Source organism: Nipponia nippon, unplaced genomic scaffold (genome assembly GCF_047370975.1).
Source record: "Nipponia nippon isolate SJK-2023a ecotype South Korea unplaced genomic scaffold, ASM4737097v1 scaffold_4, whole genome shotgun sequence".
Classification (NCBI taxonomy): domain Eukaryota; kingdom Metazoa; phylum Chordata; class Aves; order Pelecaniformes; family Threskiornithidae; genus Nipponia; species Nipponia nippon.
In genome coordinates, this window is record NW_028262358.1 from 3,671,577 (window position 1) to 3,688,012 (window position 16,436).

Below are 16,436 nucleotides of genomic sequence, written 5' to 3' on the forward strand. Positions count from 1 at the left end.
TCAGCAGAGCAAGCAGAGGGGGCACAGAGCTGGCATTGCAATGTAGCAAAAGAGTATGGAAGAATATATGGACATGCAGCTAACAAGAAGGGAAGGAAAGTGGCTGGAGGGTAGAGAGATATAATGGGTCCCAAACGTGGCAAGCACATATGCTGCCATACAGCAAACGCAAAGTGCCACCACTAGTGACAAGTGTATTGCACCTAAGGAAAACAGCTGTGCCAAGTGCCCAAATCCACGTTCAGCCTCCTGACCCTGTGTCTCCCTGGTCTGATGTGGATTAAACTGGTCAGGTCTGAGAGCCTATTTGAGTACGCATTCCACAGAAATAATGGCTCAGTAAATCTCTGAAATACTTCTTGCACAGCCGCCTATTTTGCATTTGCAATCTTGCATTTGCGAGATTGTTTTATTTTATCTTATTTTATTTATTCTGCCATACTCGGTATCGCACGAACACTTTGATTATCTGTGTAGATCATTGCATGGTTTAGTGCAGTTCTGTGTTACAAACCCTCCCACATAACCCTATTATTTGTTAATAATTTTTCTATTTTGAAGAAACACCCTTTGACACCTGAGCTGGATCTCCTGTTCTTAGGCATAAATATAATAAAGTCCCCGGTGAAGAGCATCCCTCTAACTGGTCCTATCTGCTCTGTATATATTTGAATATATAAAATATTAATAAATTATTCCAAATGTTTAATCACATCCATTTGACTCTATGAGACGCCGTGTCTGTAGGCTTTCTGTGTTAACTGCTGCTATGATATCTACATACTGCTGATTTGTTGTTGATCTTGAGTTTTTAAAGCAAAATAAAACTGAGGTTTGCAGTTTGATTTGAATTAATCAGGTCTGATTAGACAGGAACAGATCAGGCTGTTCTGGAAATCCCCGAATCTCTCTAATACAATTTCATGAGTTATTCAAAAAGAAATAGTTCATATCTTAAGTAAGAGTGCTGTTTATTTAACACTATTTTTTTCAGAGTGCTAAATCTTATGGAGGGGGGCATTATGACGATGTTCAGGGTGTAGGAAAGAAAGCATTTTGTTTTATGAAAATACAGATATTTTAGAGTGGAGTCACCTGGTGGTAGATCTCATAAACGTACATAAAGAGATGCTTCCTAATATTATTAGTTTGGTTTTTTTCTTCACATCGCACTGACTGTCCATCTAGAAGCTTTGATAGATGGAGTCACAAAAACAAAAGACTGTATTTAGTTTAATAAGCCAATTTAAAGAGAAAGGTTGGAATTATGTATGGCAGAGGACAATTATGCAAACTAAATGATTCTTCAATTAATAATGAGACCCATGAAAGGCAAAGGAGAAAGGATCCTCCTCTCAGAAGGAGAAGGCTTGTGGTTCCCCGTGCATCCTCGTGTGCTACCAGGGTGTGCGTGGGCTGCAGCGCTGAAGGACGGTGCAGAGGGCAGCTCTGGAGTTAGCTTTCAACCAAAGCCTCTCCAGGGCTCTGCTGATGGCATCTTTTCAGTGGAAAGTCTCCAACGGAAATTTTGCGTTCCTAAACAGGTTCACCTCTGACAGCCTCCATCTCGCAGGGCTCTGTTAGAAAGCAGCAAGCAGCAAGTGGAGCTGGGCTGCATCAGCACCTGCCAGGCCCTAAGCTGTGAGTATGGCGTCGGAGGGATTTTAATCACAACCCACTTTTTCTCTCTTGCTTTTTCTTTCCTCACTCTCCAGTTTGCAGCCTGGAAAGCAGGCCATGGAGAGATACAAGCCTACCTGTAGAGCCATCGGTTTGGCCTTTTTCATGCAGCTTTTATCCTTCTTTTAAATCCCTAACTGTTGAGTGCCAGAGCAACAAGCCATATGTTAAAGATGTTAAAGAGCAAATACTTTGCAAACTGTACCAGCATGCAGAGTCAGAGGGGAAGCGAGCAATAATGTTGGGAGAAGGGGGAAGAAGTGATTATCTGGTAGTGATTATTCGGGAGGGCAATAGTGGGAGGTGCTGTAAGTGACAGGGATTCACTATGGGACGCAAATCACTTAAGGCAAAGCCATTAGGATCAATTTAAAATACCAGAGAGGGAGGCTAAAGTGACAATAGCATATTTTAATTGAAATCACAAATATCACTCTGCAATATATGGTTTAAAAGACCAGGCAGAGTTAGTTTATCTGAGCAGAGGAAAAAGTTCTCCTTTTTTATTTAAAAAAATGCCCTTTTTTGCGAAGATCAAAATGGCATAGGATGTTTTTTTTAAAAAATTCTTAAATCCCATTTATATATATTTTTCTGTTTTAATATTCTCTTTTCTCTTGATGGGCATATTATAAATGGAATTAACTACATTACTAATGCTTTTAATCTGATTTTAATAGAGCCTAGGGCTGAGGCATGGAATCAGCATGTGTCCCATTAAAAGAAAAATACAGTTATAGGGACAATAAATAGCACATCCAGATAAACATATTTATCTATGTGTTAGTTTTATTTATTGAGCGAAGTAGCCTCTCTACAGATACTGGGGGTTTTTTAAACACTTTTCCAAAGCTGAAGTCTATATGATGGGATTGTTACTGTTTTTGGCAGCAGAAATGTGAACTTGGTAAAAGAGCCTGGCATGGAAAACCACTGAGTTCTGACATATTCCATTTGCTCCTAACTCTTTGATTTCTACTCACAGAATCTGACATATGTTGGGCATTGACCTTGCTCTTTTATATAAGCTTATTTTAGAAGACCTTTGCAGAATGCTGTCTGTTTGGCCTCGATGTAAGCTGTTAGGGAAATGTAGAACAAACACAGAAGTTGTATGTTTTGAATGCCAGAGATGTTAAGCTGAAGAGCAGTTGGTAAGATCTAGACTTCTGACTGCTTTCTGTGCTCTTAACAAGGAAGTGTCCTTAAAGAAAGGAAAATTATTTATCCTGCATTTGTATGAGGTTTTTTATTTATTTTTAGCAGGCAGTGCGGGACCAGACTTCTTTCTTGGTCTGAAATGTTCTGATTGGGCTCTCAGACGCTCAGTGGGGTGAAAGCAAACGTTTTGAAAGGTAAGTGATTGTTTGGGATGTCCCAGGTCAGAAACCTCAGAGAGAGTCAGTGTCTTGTTATATTGTAGAATCAGCCCCCCGTAAATGTCTCTGAATACAAGTACTCAAATATAGGAGTAACTTCTCCAAAGCTTGGCCTCTTCCTTGCGGAACAGCACACTGCACTGAGTGCATTTCAAGAAGTGCCGTAACCTTCAGTGTGAAGATCTGCTTTCCATTTGTCATAGGGGAGCAGCTTGTATGAAAGTTCACGCTGAAAGTGCTGCAATCTTGCAAATGCCAGCATGTATCACTATGCAATAAAACAAATCGCTGGGTCCCAACATGGCAAATTAGAGTGAGGGAATGAAAGTGCCTTTATGAGATGGGTAGAAAAAAATGTCCTTTATTAAGCCTGTATTTGCTGAAGTCAATACAAAGATCCTATCAACTCCAGTAACAGCAAAACCAGAAAGAAACTTGGAAGCACATTTGGGATATGTTTGATGTTCTCCTGTTGCTGGTAGACAAACTCCTGCACCCTTTACTTGGGCTTTGAGGTTTGGAGCCTGGAAATTCAATCAGCAGGAGAACGTGTCCCTGGAAAGGGTTGCTGAATTTAGCCATATCTGAGTAAGTGGCAATAAAATTCTACGCATAGGAAAACACATATCAAATTGCCAAAATAAATGTAAATTTGAATTCATAGTCGTATGCAGGTCTTCAGGACAAAGCCTGGCTCCATATGCGGCAAGGAGATGCATCTGAGCTCTGCCAGAACATTAATAATCATCTTCTATGGCCTGTGGCGGCTCTGCGCACTGGCTTCCTCTCAAAGAGTTGGGCTCAGTTGGCTTCACAAACACACAGGAAGGATATGAAGACCTCTTTGTTGACACTGGGTTAAGAGGCTGTGAGCATTTGATGTGGAACGTTTCCTTGGCTAAAGGAGTTGGGAGCAGATTTTTTTACCTCTCCCTGCAAACTTGATTCAGTGGTAGCACTGGGAAGCCCTCCTCTTGCTATGCCCTCCTCATCTCCAGCATGAATACAGCGTTCGTAGTCTGACCCATAGAGGTTTTGGGGGGAATATGTGAGTGTCGTGCCATCGTTGCCAGTGCTGGTGGCTGCTCTGTGTAGGATCAGTTGGCCCTGTGCCATCAGGCAGCGGGAAGGGTGGCAGAGCTGCTGCCATCTCCTGTGAAGCGGACCTGCCCGAAATTCCCTTAACCGCCACTCACAAGACTGTTTTTTTCAGGGAAATGGCTTTTATTTGTTGTGCATTCTTCATACAGAAAAGCTTCTTATAAAAACTAAATAATGTAACATATTCTGGGTTCTGGGCAGATAAAAATTGAAAGGGCTGTAGTGTTTGTGGAAGTGGAATGATAGTGACAAGCACCACATGAAGTCCCCGAGGATGGCGTCAGGGGACTCGATCCCCCATAAAATGATGAAAGACTCTGATGTAATGGTGTTTTGTGAAACAATTTGAGCATAAATGCCACATTCTTTCCCATTAACAACTGACTTCCATTGTACCAGGATTTTTTATTTTTTAATATGTATTTTGAGCACACTGAGAACAAAAATTTCCATTGTGATAGTGCTGCAGGAAGATTCAAAGGTTGTGGTGGACTAAGAATTGAAATGCAAATCACACTTACACACAACCTCCTGCTGAGGCCCAAATTTTTATAGATCAGGTTCTGCAGCCCTGATGAAGAATCAGTGATCTGCCTTTCCTGGGATTCACAAATTAGTTGCGGTCTAAGGTATCATTTCCTACGATGTAATTGTAACTTACCAGATGAAAGTTTGTCACTGAAGACAGTCCCCTGATCTTCCATTATTTTTCTAGCTGCAGTGCCACTAAGGATCCTTTCACAGACAATGCAACCACACACATCACAGCTCCCCACTCTGCAACATGCTGAATATAAACATACTGTATATATTGATCCTCTCCCCCTTGCTTTTTTTCTCCCCCAGTGTGCAGGTGGTAAAACACTGGCTGCCATGAACTTCATGTTAAAAAGGAGAAAGAAGAAAAAGCTGTGGTTTGGAGGCTGCCAAAGCTGCTAGATAGCAAACTGCAAGCTTGTATCGTTGCGGCTGCTGAAATCGCTACAAGGATAATAGGGCATACATGCATTTGTGGATAATTCCGTTTGCTAATTGCTCATGAAATCTCAGGTAAGGAACATCCAATTCAATTTGTTATAATAGGTAATGGCCTGGGTTTTGCTTTTCAGGGTGGGTTTTTTTATTATTATTTTTATTACTGTCATTACAAATACCTGGCTCATAGTGTTTGGAAGAACACTTCACAAAAAGGCTGGGGCGGTGCTACGTGGCAGCAGGGGAAGTTTTTAGCCATGTATATGGCAGGTGGTGACAGTACGGTACCCATCCCCAGGGCAGGATGTGTTCCTGACTGTAAGAGGACGGGTCCCTCCGAACGCTTCTTCATGCCTTCGCCTCCCTGAAACACAGCGTGCCAGCAGGAGAGGCTGTGCTGAGGCAGACGCTTCGGGTTACCAAGTCCTGCTTGTTCAGGCTGGGTTTTCTCTGCGTTGAGTGGAGACGCTTCCCTCCCGAGGTGCCGTGCTTGCTCTCTGCCGTGGAGCGCAGCACCCGTGAGCAACCCAGAGCAGGTACCTGATTGCTGGACATAGAAAAGTTAGAGGAGATGGATCCTGCCCTCTTCTTCTAGAAATGGAGTGCAAAGCCATTTTTATAGGCCACTGAATCTATCTGAATGATGGTAACACTCAGTCCTTAACAGTTTTGAGGTAGCATCTTAAACATAAAGAGTTAGTTTTGCTTCTCAATGCCCTGAACCAGTGAAGCCTCCCGGGAACCATTCTGGTAACCCCTTTCCCTTCCAGCTATTTAGAGGTTCTTGACTGTGGAAAAATATGCTGAAAATTATCACCAACAGTGATCATAAGTGCTGAGCTGAGGCCTCCAATCTGCATCTGCTTGCCATCCTGCAACTTTAACTAGTTCTACTACTTATTACTAATTAGCTACCAGCTAATACTAATAGCTACCACTGTTGCAGCATTTAAGAGTTACATATACCTTAATGAGAATTAGCATTTGTTGACAGCCATGGTGGGAGTTGCCTGTCTACATCATTTCAAGAGTCCCCATTGCTGTAATGTTTGATTGCCTCCTTCGGTAATTATAATTGACACTGAGCAAGTTTTTCATAGGTCTCCTTTGGCTGCGCAGAGCCGAAAGACATATTGAACTCTGAGAGAAGAGGCCAATAATAATATGTTGCCCAATAACAGTCCCTTCTTCTCCCCCCCCCCCCCCCCCCCAGGAGTCACACAATGCAAAGGGACGGAGTCGGGGGCTCTGCTGCCGCACGGGAAAGTGGCCGCAGGCTGTTGCTGGGACGGCGGCTGAAGGCTGCCCTTGCTCAGGACAGACTCCCGATTTACCCTCCCAGCAGAGCACTGGCCAGGCTGCTCAAAACATCACTTTTCCATGCTTCATCATCCTACATGAAACGCTCTTTCACTACTTTTTTAATATGTGGAGAACAATTTAGTCATTTTAACTTAAAGTCAATTGCCTTCTTCGTTTGGGAATATGAAGGTAGTTAAAATGCTACAGAAATTCAGCACACCAGCAGTAAATAACTCTAGTGGGCCTTTCAGTGCCTATTTAAAAAAGGGTGCATAATCAGAATTAAAGCAGTAGGTTTAAAAAGCGGGGAGAAATATAGGCCCCTTGTAACTCTTGAAGGGAATATGAGAACATGGCTGGCGCTTCTTTAGGAATACCAATTGCCTGTTTGGAAAAAGAGGTACTGGGGAATGCCCCGGCCTCCCTGGTCAGCTTCCTGAATCCGCTCCGCAGAGAGAGGCACGTGTTCCACATCCAGCCTGCGGGCTCTGGCTCAGCTTTGCGCTGAAAAGTGAGCTTTTTCCATTTGCTACCGTGGAAAGGAAGCTGCTTTCGCCCTTACCCTGAAGAAGATGAGCTATAGGAATATGCAAGGGGCTTTTTTTATAGTTAAGGGGCCAGAAAGGGAAGCAGTGGTCATAAGCAGAGATTGGAAGTTGGCTTGTTAAGTAAATCTCAGGCTGTAGCTGGTTTTAATTTATTTTTTGTTTTATGTGCAGGGGACTAGGCCTTGCAGGCCTGGCTAATATCAAAGCCTGGGGTTTTGTAGATTTTTAATCAAGGTCCACTTTGGGGGGTTCTGCTTTCGGTAGTTGTGGATGTGTAGGGGGTTTTTGTTGTGTTTTTCTTTTTTCCTTGCTGCAGTGTCTGGATTTCTTTAGTTAAACTTTTCCATTCTTCAGACTTGAGCCAAGTGAGTGATTTCAAATTACCCAGCACTTTCCAGAGAGGGCTTTTTTGTTGTTTGGTTTTTTGGTTTGGGATTTTTTTTTCTTTTTTGAAGCGACCTTGCAGTCCAGTTTTTCTGAAAATCACAGATAGCATCTGCAATCCTACCCCATTGCCTCTCACTAATTTGGCATTCTTAGCACTGTCTAAATAGTTTATTGTTCATCACATCTGTATGAAAGGAATTTTATATAATTTTTTGTTTGTTTGTTTTGTCCCTCTGCTGGCAGGAAAAGTAAATCCCAAAGTATTTCAGCAGGTGCTATTAATATGCAAATAATGGAGAGTACACTAGATCTAATAGACCTCCCAACTACATGGGAGGTGTCGCTGTTGGAGCAAATTAGCTTTCCGTAATTTGCATGCTTTTCACAGCCTCCTGGGATTATATTTTAGATCAGAGACAATAAAAGCATATGCTGTTAGTTTAAAATGTAACTAATTTTAGACTTTGAAACCATTTTAACCTAACTTCTTAGTGGTGTTAAAGTGTTATTTGCAAAGAAACTTTTTACACAGCTTGTAATTTTCATGGCCTTTCTCTTCCCCCATTCACTGCTCCATCTCTCCTTTCAGGATGGAAGTGAAGAAGGGAAGCTTCCAGGTGGCTGCATCTTGAAAAACAGGTATTTCTCACAAAAACAAGTCCAGATTGTCCTAGCTTGGGTCTGAGTCTGCATTCAGGTCCTGGTGGCATCTAGATTGACAAGCTTTTTTATGTCAAAATTCTTCCTTCCCCTTTGGCATCTTCATGAGATGTAAATCCATCCGAAAAGAACGCTGCGGCCCCTGCTGACCACTCACACAGGGAAGAAGCTGCTCGTAGCATAACAAAATCGTCTATGCCAACCCACCAAAGCAAAGAGACACTGAGCTGATGTGGCACAGGCGCCCAGTGCGCTTGCCTAGCCCGCACTTAGAGATAGAGTCTATTGGAAATCTCTGTTTAAAACAAGTGGAGAAAAAAGCAGGGATTTCAGTGCAGGTTCAGTCTGTAGAGTCAAACATTATTGAACTGTACTGGCACATTATCAATGGTGCCTTCCAAATTGATATTGACAGCAAAAATCATACTGTTGACAGCTGTGGTTTGTGACAACTTGAATGATGGGGCATCAGCTGTTGCGCCTGAGAATTTGTGTCTTTATTTCAGGTGCTGCAGCAATTGCTTCCTACCCGAACATGCCGCGCTACTCGAAGGTACTGGCCAGGTAGGGTGCGTACGGGGCAACCACTTGAAATCTGTCCCTTATTGCCCGTGCCTGCTTCTGCTCCTCTGTCCTTGGGTATTTGTTGGGCTGGTAGGAAATGGTTCTCCTGGCTCGCAGCACCATCTCAACCTTGGCTGCCTCAATTCCTCCTGCTTTGAAGGGCTGCAGCAAGAGGTTCGTTAGAGAAACAGCAGGTTTAGCTGATGCAGATATGCTTCAGCAGCAGACTGTAGTGGTGTTGGCTGAGGGAGTCTGTGAAAGGTAGAGAGGCAGTCATTTTATTTTTGTCTTTCTGCCAGTTGTCCCATTGCCCAGAGTATGTGATTTGTGAGTTTCCTTTGGCACAGTTGCTCCATTGCTCATATATCTCTGTGCAGCATTTCCAGGTCACTTGGTCCGCAGGGTGGTGGCCATCTTTTATTTCAAGAGGGATAGAGTTCAGGGGTAGGATCAGATGTGTGGAGGAGATGGCAGCCAGGTGGAGATCAAGTTAGCGTTGTCAAATTTATTTCTAGCATGGGAAAGGTGAGTGTTAGCAAGAGAGGGTAAGGCTGAAAGATGTCCTTTGAGACAAGGCCAGGAAAAAAACTCTTGGGATGCAACTTTGGCCATACAACAATATGTGGTAAGACACTTCTGGATCTTTGGGGCCAGAACTTTGCCATCAATGTTTTTATAAGTATATCTCATACACACAATATATGGAAATATTTCTTTTCCCAATTAAAATTAAAAAAAAGGCAGGGCTTGATTGATGCTTGACTTAATAGCATTGTGAGTTGTGATCTTAAAGAACTGTGTTCAGACGTGACCAATGCACTGAACCCTGTGAAAGGGAAATCCCTTCCCAGTGTGAACCCACTGGAGTTAGTGGGATTGCAGCCGATCGTCTTAAAGACAGAGAATTAAACTATCGAGTGCATTCCTATTCCCAGAGGCGGCCACACCACTAAACTGTCCGTGACACAAATGATTTTCATTCTCAACAATGGGATCCAGAGATGAAATGAGTGCTCTTCAAATGCCCCTCCTGCTGCACCAAGCTGGATTTGCTCTGGTGTGTGATACTGGTATGTCCCACGGGCTGGCCCTGGTGCCCCGTAGGTCTTTCTGCCAGGGCGACCGAGCCTAGCATCTTTGCTGCACAAACCTGAAGGAGGGTAAGTTTTAAAATAACCATTCCTGAGGCTGTAAGTAAACCCATGGGAAGCAAAAAAAGTGCTGGAGATTACTTGTGATAATCTCACTGAAAAATGCTGGATGCTTTTTTTTTTTTTTTTCTCTCATCTCACCCTAAATGTTTTCTAACATTAATACCAGTGACTTCTCACTTCTGCTGCTTTTCTTTAATGGGATGTGGCTTGCCTATTATAAGCCTATGCATTGGAGCTGGAAACAGTTGCTTTATTAAAAAAAAAAAAAAAAAAAAGGGGAGAAAAGGGCTCTGATTACTCAGGTGTCGATACAGAAAAATGAGATGTTGTGCCAGATGGCTGCATTTGTGAAGCAGAGTGTAGTCAGAAGGAAAGTGGAAGGAGACAAGGCAACTGTACATCAGAAGTGTGAAAACATGATCAAAATACCTTCAGCCTTGTTTCACCAACACTGGATTAGGAGGCAACTGTGGTGAGATGCAAGCAAAGCAAAGCATGAGGGGATACTGTTTGGAAAACAAAAATGTCTTTCAATAATGAACTGCTTGACTTCCTCCAGTAAAAGCTTGGAAGTTTACAAAAATCAAGAGACTTTGTTATTAAATGGAAGGACTGTGAGCCAGCAAGCCTCAGAGCACTGTATCTAGTGTCACTGCAAAATGTGACGTGCGATAGAGTAAAATATTGATAGCAGGCTGTGTCACGGGCTTAGTTAGCATTATAGCAGGATATGCTGCTGCCAATCATCTGTAAGTAACCGCTCTCTCCAGTGACACAGGCAGTCAACAGCTTCGTGCCATGGCTGCAGATGTCCAGGAGGAGTTTTCTAGTAATGTGCGGGAGAGGCGTTGTAGCCTACGTATTCACGTAGTTTGCTCGTGGCTTTGCCCGTGCCCACACAAGGGATATCCAGGAGCCCACGTATCGGTGGTCTGGACTAGTGGCTGCTCTCAGAGTTAAAAGTGGTGGACTTGTAACAACAACACTGTCTATTTTGTACCTCAAACTGTTTGGACCCATTGCTCATCTCGCTGAGAAGCTTTAGTCAACTTTTGATGCCAGAGCAAAGCGCTTGCTGAGCCTGTAAAAGCTGAGAACTTGGCAGGCCCCCGGGCGGGTGCTTCTTTCCCTTTTATATACTGAAATGGATCCTGGGTACTTTCAGCTTTGCTTCCATGCCGCAGCTTTTGGCTGTCACACGGGGAAAAGTTTTGAATAATTTGTTTGATCTGACATCAGAAATCCAATTTTTTTTTTTTTTTCCATGCTTAAGCTGGCTCTGCTCAAACTGCTTCATAGCTCCAGACTCAGGAGAAAAGGAGAACACTGACATGGGCACAGAGGAGGTCAATCTGAAAGCTTGGCCTCTGGTTCCCTCGGTTGTAGCTTGGTTTACAAACTTTGCGGTGCTTGGTTTTCATCATAAGAATCCGAAATCTTAGTTTTCTTAGATTGCGGTTTGATTAGAGTATCATAAGGAAAATCCGTGTTCATTTTCACCAAACCCATTCCCAGACACACAGCTTCTCACCCCCAGCCCCCAAAATGACTTCAACTTTTTGCAGGTACTTTCTAGCAATGAATTTCATCCAGATATATTGAAGGTAGGTTACGTTAATAACAATAGGTATAGAGATTGTGGCAGGAACATGTATCTTCTTCTGATTCTTGTCCTGTTACTACTAAAGCTTGAATGTGAAAGTTTCATTCTTTTATTTTTATAAAATCTGAATTTCTTTAATAACTTTGGATCAAAAGTTTATTCTCCATGCCAGGAAGATTTTTTTTTTTTGTTACAAACTGCATTGTCTTATTTGGGGAATATGTTCACAATTGAGAAAGAATTGCCTTTATTAACAAATCAAAAGCTTATGCTGTCAAAACTGAAATTGTTCTACCTTTTTATGTGCAAATTAAAGCTTCTGTCAAACCTTCAGCCACGGTGCATTTAATTTGTGGAAATATAAAAATATCTGGCTTAATATTAAAATATTCTACGTGAGGAAGGAAATATTTTTCAGTGATGCATTGCATTCAAGATTCTCACAAAATCAGATTTGAAAGAAATAAAGTGGTGTTTTAACAGAATTTATTTTTCCCTACTTTCGCCAAAGTTCAGTGCGGTACTTTAAAGTGTGTTTAAGTTATACAGGTGTTTGAATATCTTGTTGGATCATGGCCTTTGGAAGTGAACCAAGCTAAATGTAAGTGTATCCAGAGCATGGGAGCTACATCCCCTGTATTTTTCCTTATAAAAGGGTCACGAGATATTTTTTTTTTTTAATTAGTGGCAAAGGTACCGAGAAACTTTTGACTCTAGATTCAGTAAAGTTAGCATAAAATATGAGGCAACTATTGGTTTCACGGTGATAACTTGTGTTTTGCAAGGTCTTTTTATAGAGAGGATAAAATTCTGATTATCTAAAGCTGGGCACCAGTTGTATATTTCAGCTTCCCAAATAAAGAGCCACCTGTTCACGCGGCAGTGCCCGGGAGCTCAGCGTTCCTGGAAAGCCAGTAACGCGGGCCTTGATACAGCAGCGTCCTTCAGCACGTGCTTTACTTCAACCACTGATGAACCCTGACGTTTGGAACTGGATGTTTTGTTAGATGCTTAAATATACATAAATCCTATTTTAAACAGCAAACTTTAGAAAGTATTTGGAGAGAAAACTGCCCTGAACCTGGCTCTCTCTGTGGCGTGTGGTCAAGCCACGAGGCTGATAGTCACGGCCTGCATTCGTACAGCAAGTTAATATATACTAAAAGTGAACTCCTTTCAGCAGAAAGCAGATTGGGTTTTTGATCTTACGACAGTCCACGCTCACCCTAAGCATATCTCTGCCGGTTTCTTTCCCCTTTTTAATGAGGGTAACCGCAAGTTTTCCTTCTACTCTTTGCGTGTTTTTGTTGGGAGAACAAGGAAAACCCTGCTCTCCAACTGCAGCGTTGCAAACTGCCTGCGGAACCTCCTTTTTCATGGTGGTCAGTGTCTTTAGCTGCGTTTTGGCTTATTTGGTTTTTCCTAGCATCTCTGCAGACTACTTCATGTTTCATTCCCAGCTCTCCTTCCGTGACCAGGGAGCTTTTACCATGGCTCTTTGAGAGGAGGGGTCCTTTCAAGGCAGGCTGTGTTTGCCCGTTGGTTTTTTTCCAATCAGATATTCTAATACCTAGTCCTGTCTTTGGGGAGGTTTTAATGGTGCCGAGTCCATTTTACCTCATTATTTCCAAGGCCTGAACCAGGGACATTTGCCCTTCTGCAGTGCTGAGAAGAGAATAAGTGGCTGTATCTTGAGGAGCAGACTCATTCCCTGAAGTGGCCCATTCCCGGCTCTCAGGGCAGCGCATGCAATTATCCTCCCGAAAAGGCCGTCTGAGCAGTGCATTAGTATGCGCGTGTCTAGGCTGGGATGTGCCCGGGAAATCACAGCGCAGGTGTTGTGTTTCCAGCCACCTGGCCAGCTCTGCCGCAGCCACACTCAAGCGGAAGAGTCCTTCTAGCCGTACCGCTGCTGTCTTGACCACCGACTTCTCCTGTGCAGAGGGTACAAAAAAATATTTTATGAATTTTGTCAACTGCCAGAAGTTCCTTTTGGATGGTAAATTATTGTCTCCAGGGGTCCAGAGCACCCGCTCCTCTGCTGTGTTTATGCCAGTGTGGTTAGCAATGCATAATTCTAGCATCCTAGTTTTTAAATCATTTAGTCCTTCTGGGCCATCTCTGTAAAGGGAGTTTCTACAGGCTGAATGTGGAATGTATTAAATTTGAAGGTGTTTATTACTGGTATTAGGCCATTAGCCATAATTAATGGCAAGACAGCTATTGAGCCTGTGGGTTGTCCTAGGTTTTGCCCACATTCTCTTTTCATAACCACTCCCCAGCATGAATTATATGATCTTCATATTCTGCCTCTCACCAACAAAGTGGTTCGGGTTGGGATCTCCTATTTCAGGCCATAAACATATGATCCAGCCACCCCATAAAGTACATTCCTCCAGCTTACTGCTTTCCGTGACTTCTCAAGTATACCTATAGCACGCCGTGGAGCTTGGGCCTGGTCCCTCCAGCTGGTGAAAAGCCTACCCAGCAAAGCTTAAGGCACAACGCGAATTACTCGTGTGCTGAAGCTTCACCCGGACCGGTAAGTTGTGCCGCCGTGCCGCAGGCACGGCTTCCTTGGGTTCTGCCAGGAGCCTGTAAAACGGTGGAGACTGTGCTGTCCCCACAACCTGTTTCCATGCAAGGATTCAGGGAAAAAGGTTCTCCGGACTCCATGGTTTGCTGCCAGAAGGGCGGCAAAGGCACGGAGGTGAGTATGCCGGTAAAGCCGGACACCTCCCTGCTGACTTTTCCCCAGTCAGGAGTGCTTCAGCCTCCTGCACTTGGTAATTTAATTGGCCTGTGTGCAAGCTGGACATCGCTCTCGTTATTATTATGCAATCAGACACTACTTAATTAAAGAATGTGCTGGGGATGCACTATTTATACAGAAACTATGTACACTGAAATCCATTTTCTCCATGGTGATTGCAGATAATGTGGTAAGCTCTGCTTTGATTCATTAGTACAGCAAAAGAGATATTCAGAATTATTTGGTATAATTCACAGCACTTCAGAATGCATATATTTTCATAATACTCTAAATCTACTGCTTGTGCTAGTAACTCAGCCATGCGAGGACTGGTTTGCCATAGCACTGTCATCTTAAAATTGTGGTAGTGTCATTTTTTCATGGTAACTGGCCAACCCCGAAGTTCATTTAGCACAGTCTTTGTCGTGAGTGACCACTGTGGCTGTTTGCACAACTGCTCGTGAGCTCGCTGAGGAGCGCCGGCGCCTCCAGACCCCAGCCTCGCATCCCGACACCACGGATGCCTGAAAGCCGTGGGGAACCCTCCAGGGTGGCGAGACTTCCTTCTCTGAACCCCAAGCTGAGAACACGTTTTTCCAAGTTGACACTCAGAAAAAAAAATCTTTAAGTAATTTTGTTTCTTGGGTTGAAACAAATAGAACCACTATGTTAATTTTAATTAGTTCATTTTATTTAGGAGAAGATTATTTTTTAATATTTCTTTGGATAAAATTTTGTGCAGCTTCTACTCTGTGGTGTTTGTTTTTTTTTTCTGGCAAGGTGAGTAAGCAAACTCTTGGGATTAGCAATGAATCACCAGTATCTCCCCTCCCATTTCACATTCATCCCTTTCTTGCCTTATCAGGACCATCCTTCTGGCTGCTCTGACCTGGGCATGACTTCATCTAATCCGGTGCTGGATGAGCCTCGAGAGATTTGCCACTTGCATTCACGCAAACAGCCAGCGCCATCCTGTAAAAATCTCTGGTTTTAAACGCTGCTTTTAAGGTAGAGTCTCAAAAACTCTTTCTCGCCAATGGTAACCTTTGGCAACCGGAAATCCTTATAATTTCAAAGTGTGGCTTCAAATTTTTTTTTTTTTTTTTAAATCCAGACTGCAATTTCTGACAGCCGTTTAAAATTTTTTCACTCAACCATCACGTGCATGTGGATCTCACCACCACCACCCTTACAGCAAAGCTTGTCCAAGGCACCTTTGGAGACAGGATTTAAAAATATCGCTACTGAAGTGATTAAACTTAGCCTTACACACCTGAGACCATCATTTTCTTCCCTTCCCCCCCCCGCCCCCCCGCTGTGCTCTGCGCACTCCTCATCTCTCTCTGACTTTATTGGGCACTGTTGTGTATTTGCACACCTCTGGAAATCAGTTGCATAATTTAAATGTCTAACTTTAGTTGCTTGGTGACCAGGGTTTTCCTTTTAGCATCACAGATTAAAATGTTCAAATTATTATCTGAAAATCTTTATTTAGCCTTGCTGGGTCTCTTAGGCCTCTACCTGGCAAATGGAAATATGATCAGACGGCCTTTCCCTCAGGTTTCAGCTGCTGCTGCCTCTAAACCTAAGGTTGCACAGGTAACTGATTTACCCTCTGATCAGTTATATGTTTTTAAAATAATTGTCTCAAAAAAATGTCACAGCAGTTATCAGAGAGACTCATTTAATAATGAAAAGCTGTTTTCATTGCCGAGATCACCCTGTGTATGTATTTGCTTCTCTGTCTAAGCATCTGAAATGTTTGGCAAAAAATTTAAGCATGGCCAATGACTGCATTTAATGCACAAGATTTTGCACCTCTGGGCTCTATATTTATAGCTCTGTCATGTTCCTTTCTTGTACTGACCTGAAGAAGAGGATTTTTTTTCTTATCTGATGAAAAGGTTGTCTGTCATGGTGTGGTTATTGCAGCACAAAATACTGCCTAAAACTTGACCCTGAACAAATTTCGTACAAGGACAGTTTACCCCAGAATTCCAAAGGAGATGAAAACCTCCTCATTCTAGCCAAAGGAGTAAGCTTGTTTGGGTATATAAAATGGGGCTGATTCTGAAAATCCTTCACAGAGCCTCAGTTTTAAATGCAGTCAGCCGCTGATCTCGGCTGAACCCATTTTTCTCCTAGTGTTACTCCACCGAACTCAATCATGTTAACATGGATTTTCATTGACATGCGATTCAGAAATTTAAAAAAATACATGTGTGGCTTGAGAAAAGTTAAAGGTACTTTCAGCCTTATCAAATGGTGCTGTTCTAAAACCCTGTCCGTAACCTTGGCATTCAAAGAAGGGGCTTGTACCGATTTCAGTGG

At 42.9% G+C, this 16,436-nt stretch overlaps 1 long non-coding RNA gene across 6 annotated transcripts in view; it reads left to right on the plus strand.

Annotated features, from left to right (window-relative positions):
* LOC148053065 (uncharacterized) overlaps positions 1-16,436 on the plus strand; it is a 511,817-nt gene that overhangs the window by 485,282 nt on the left and 10,099 nt on the right. For 4 of the 6 annotated variants that reach the window (XR_015708546.1, XR_015708548.1, XR_015708547.1 and 1 more), the window contains 5 exons: positions 1,545-1,641; positions 2,944-3,035; positions 5,007-5,210; positions 7,962-8,011; positions 8,539-15,113. This is a non-coding gene — a long non-coding RNA (uncharacterized LOC148053065). The remainder of the gene's footprint in view (positions 1-1,544; positions 1,642-2,943; positions 3,036-5,006; positions 5,211-7,961; positions 8,012-8,538; positions 15,114-16,436) is intronic. The other 2 variants (XR_015708549.1, XR_015708551.1) reach the window with 1 other exon arrangement.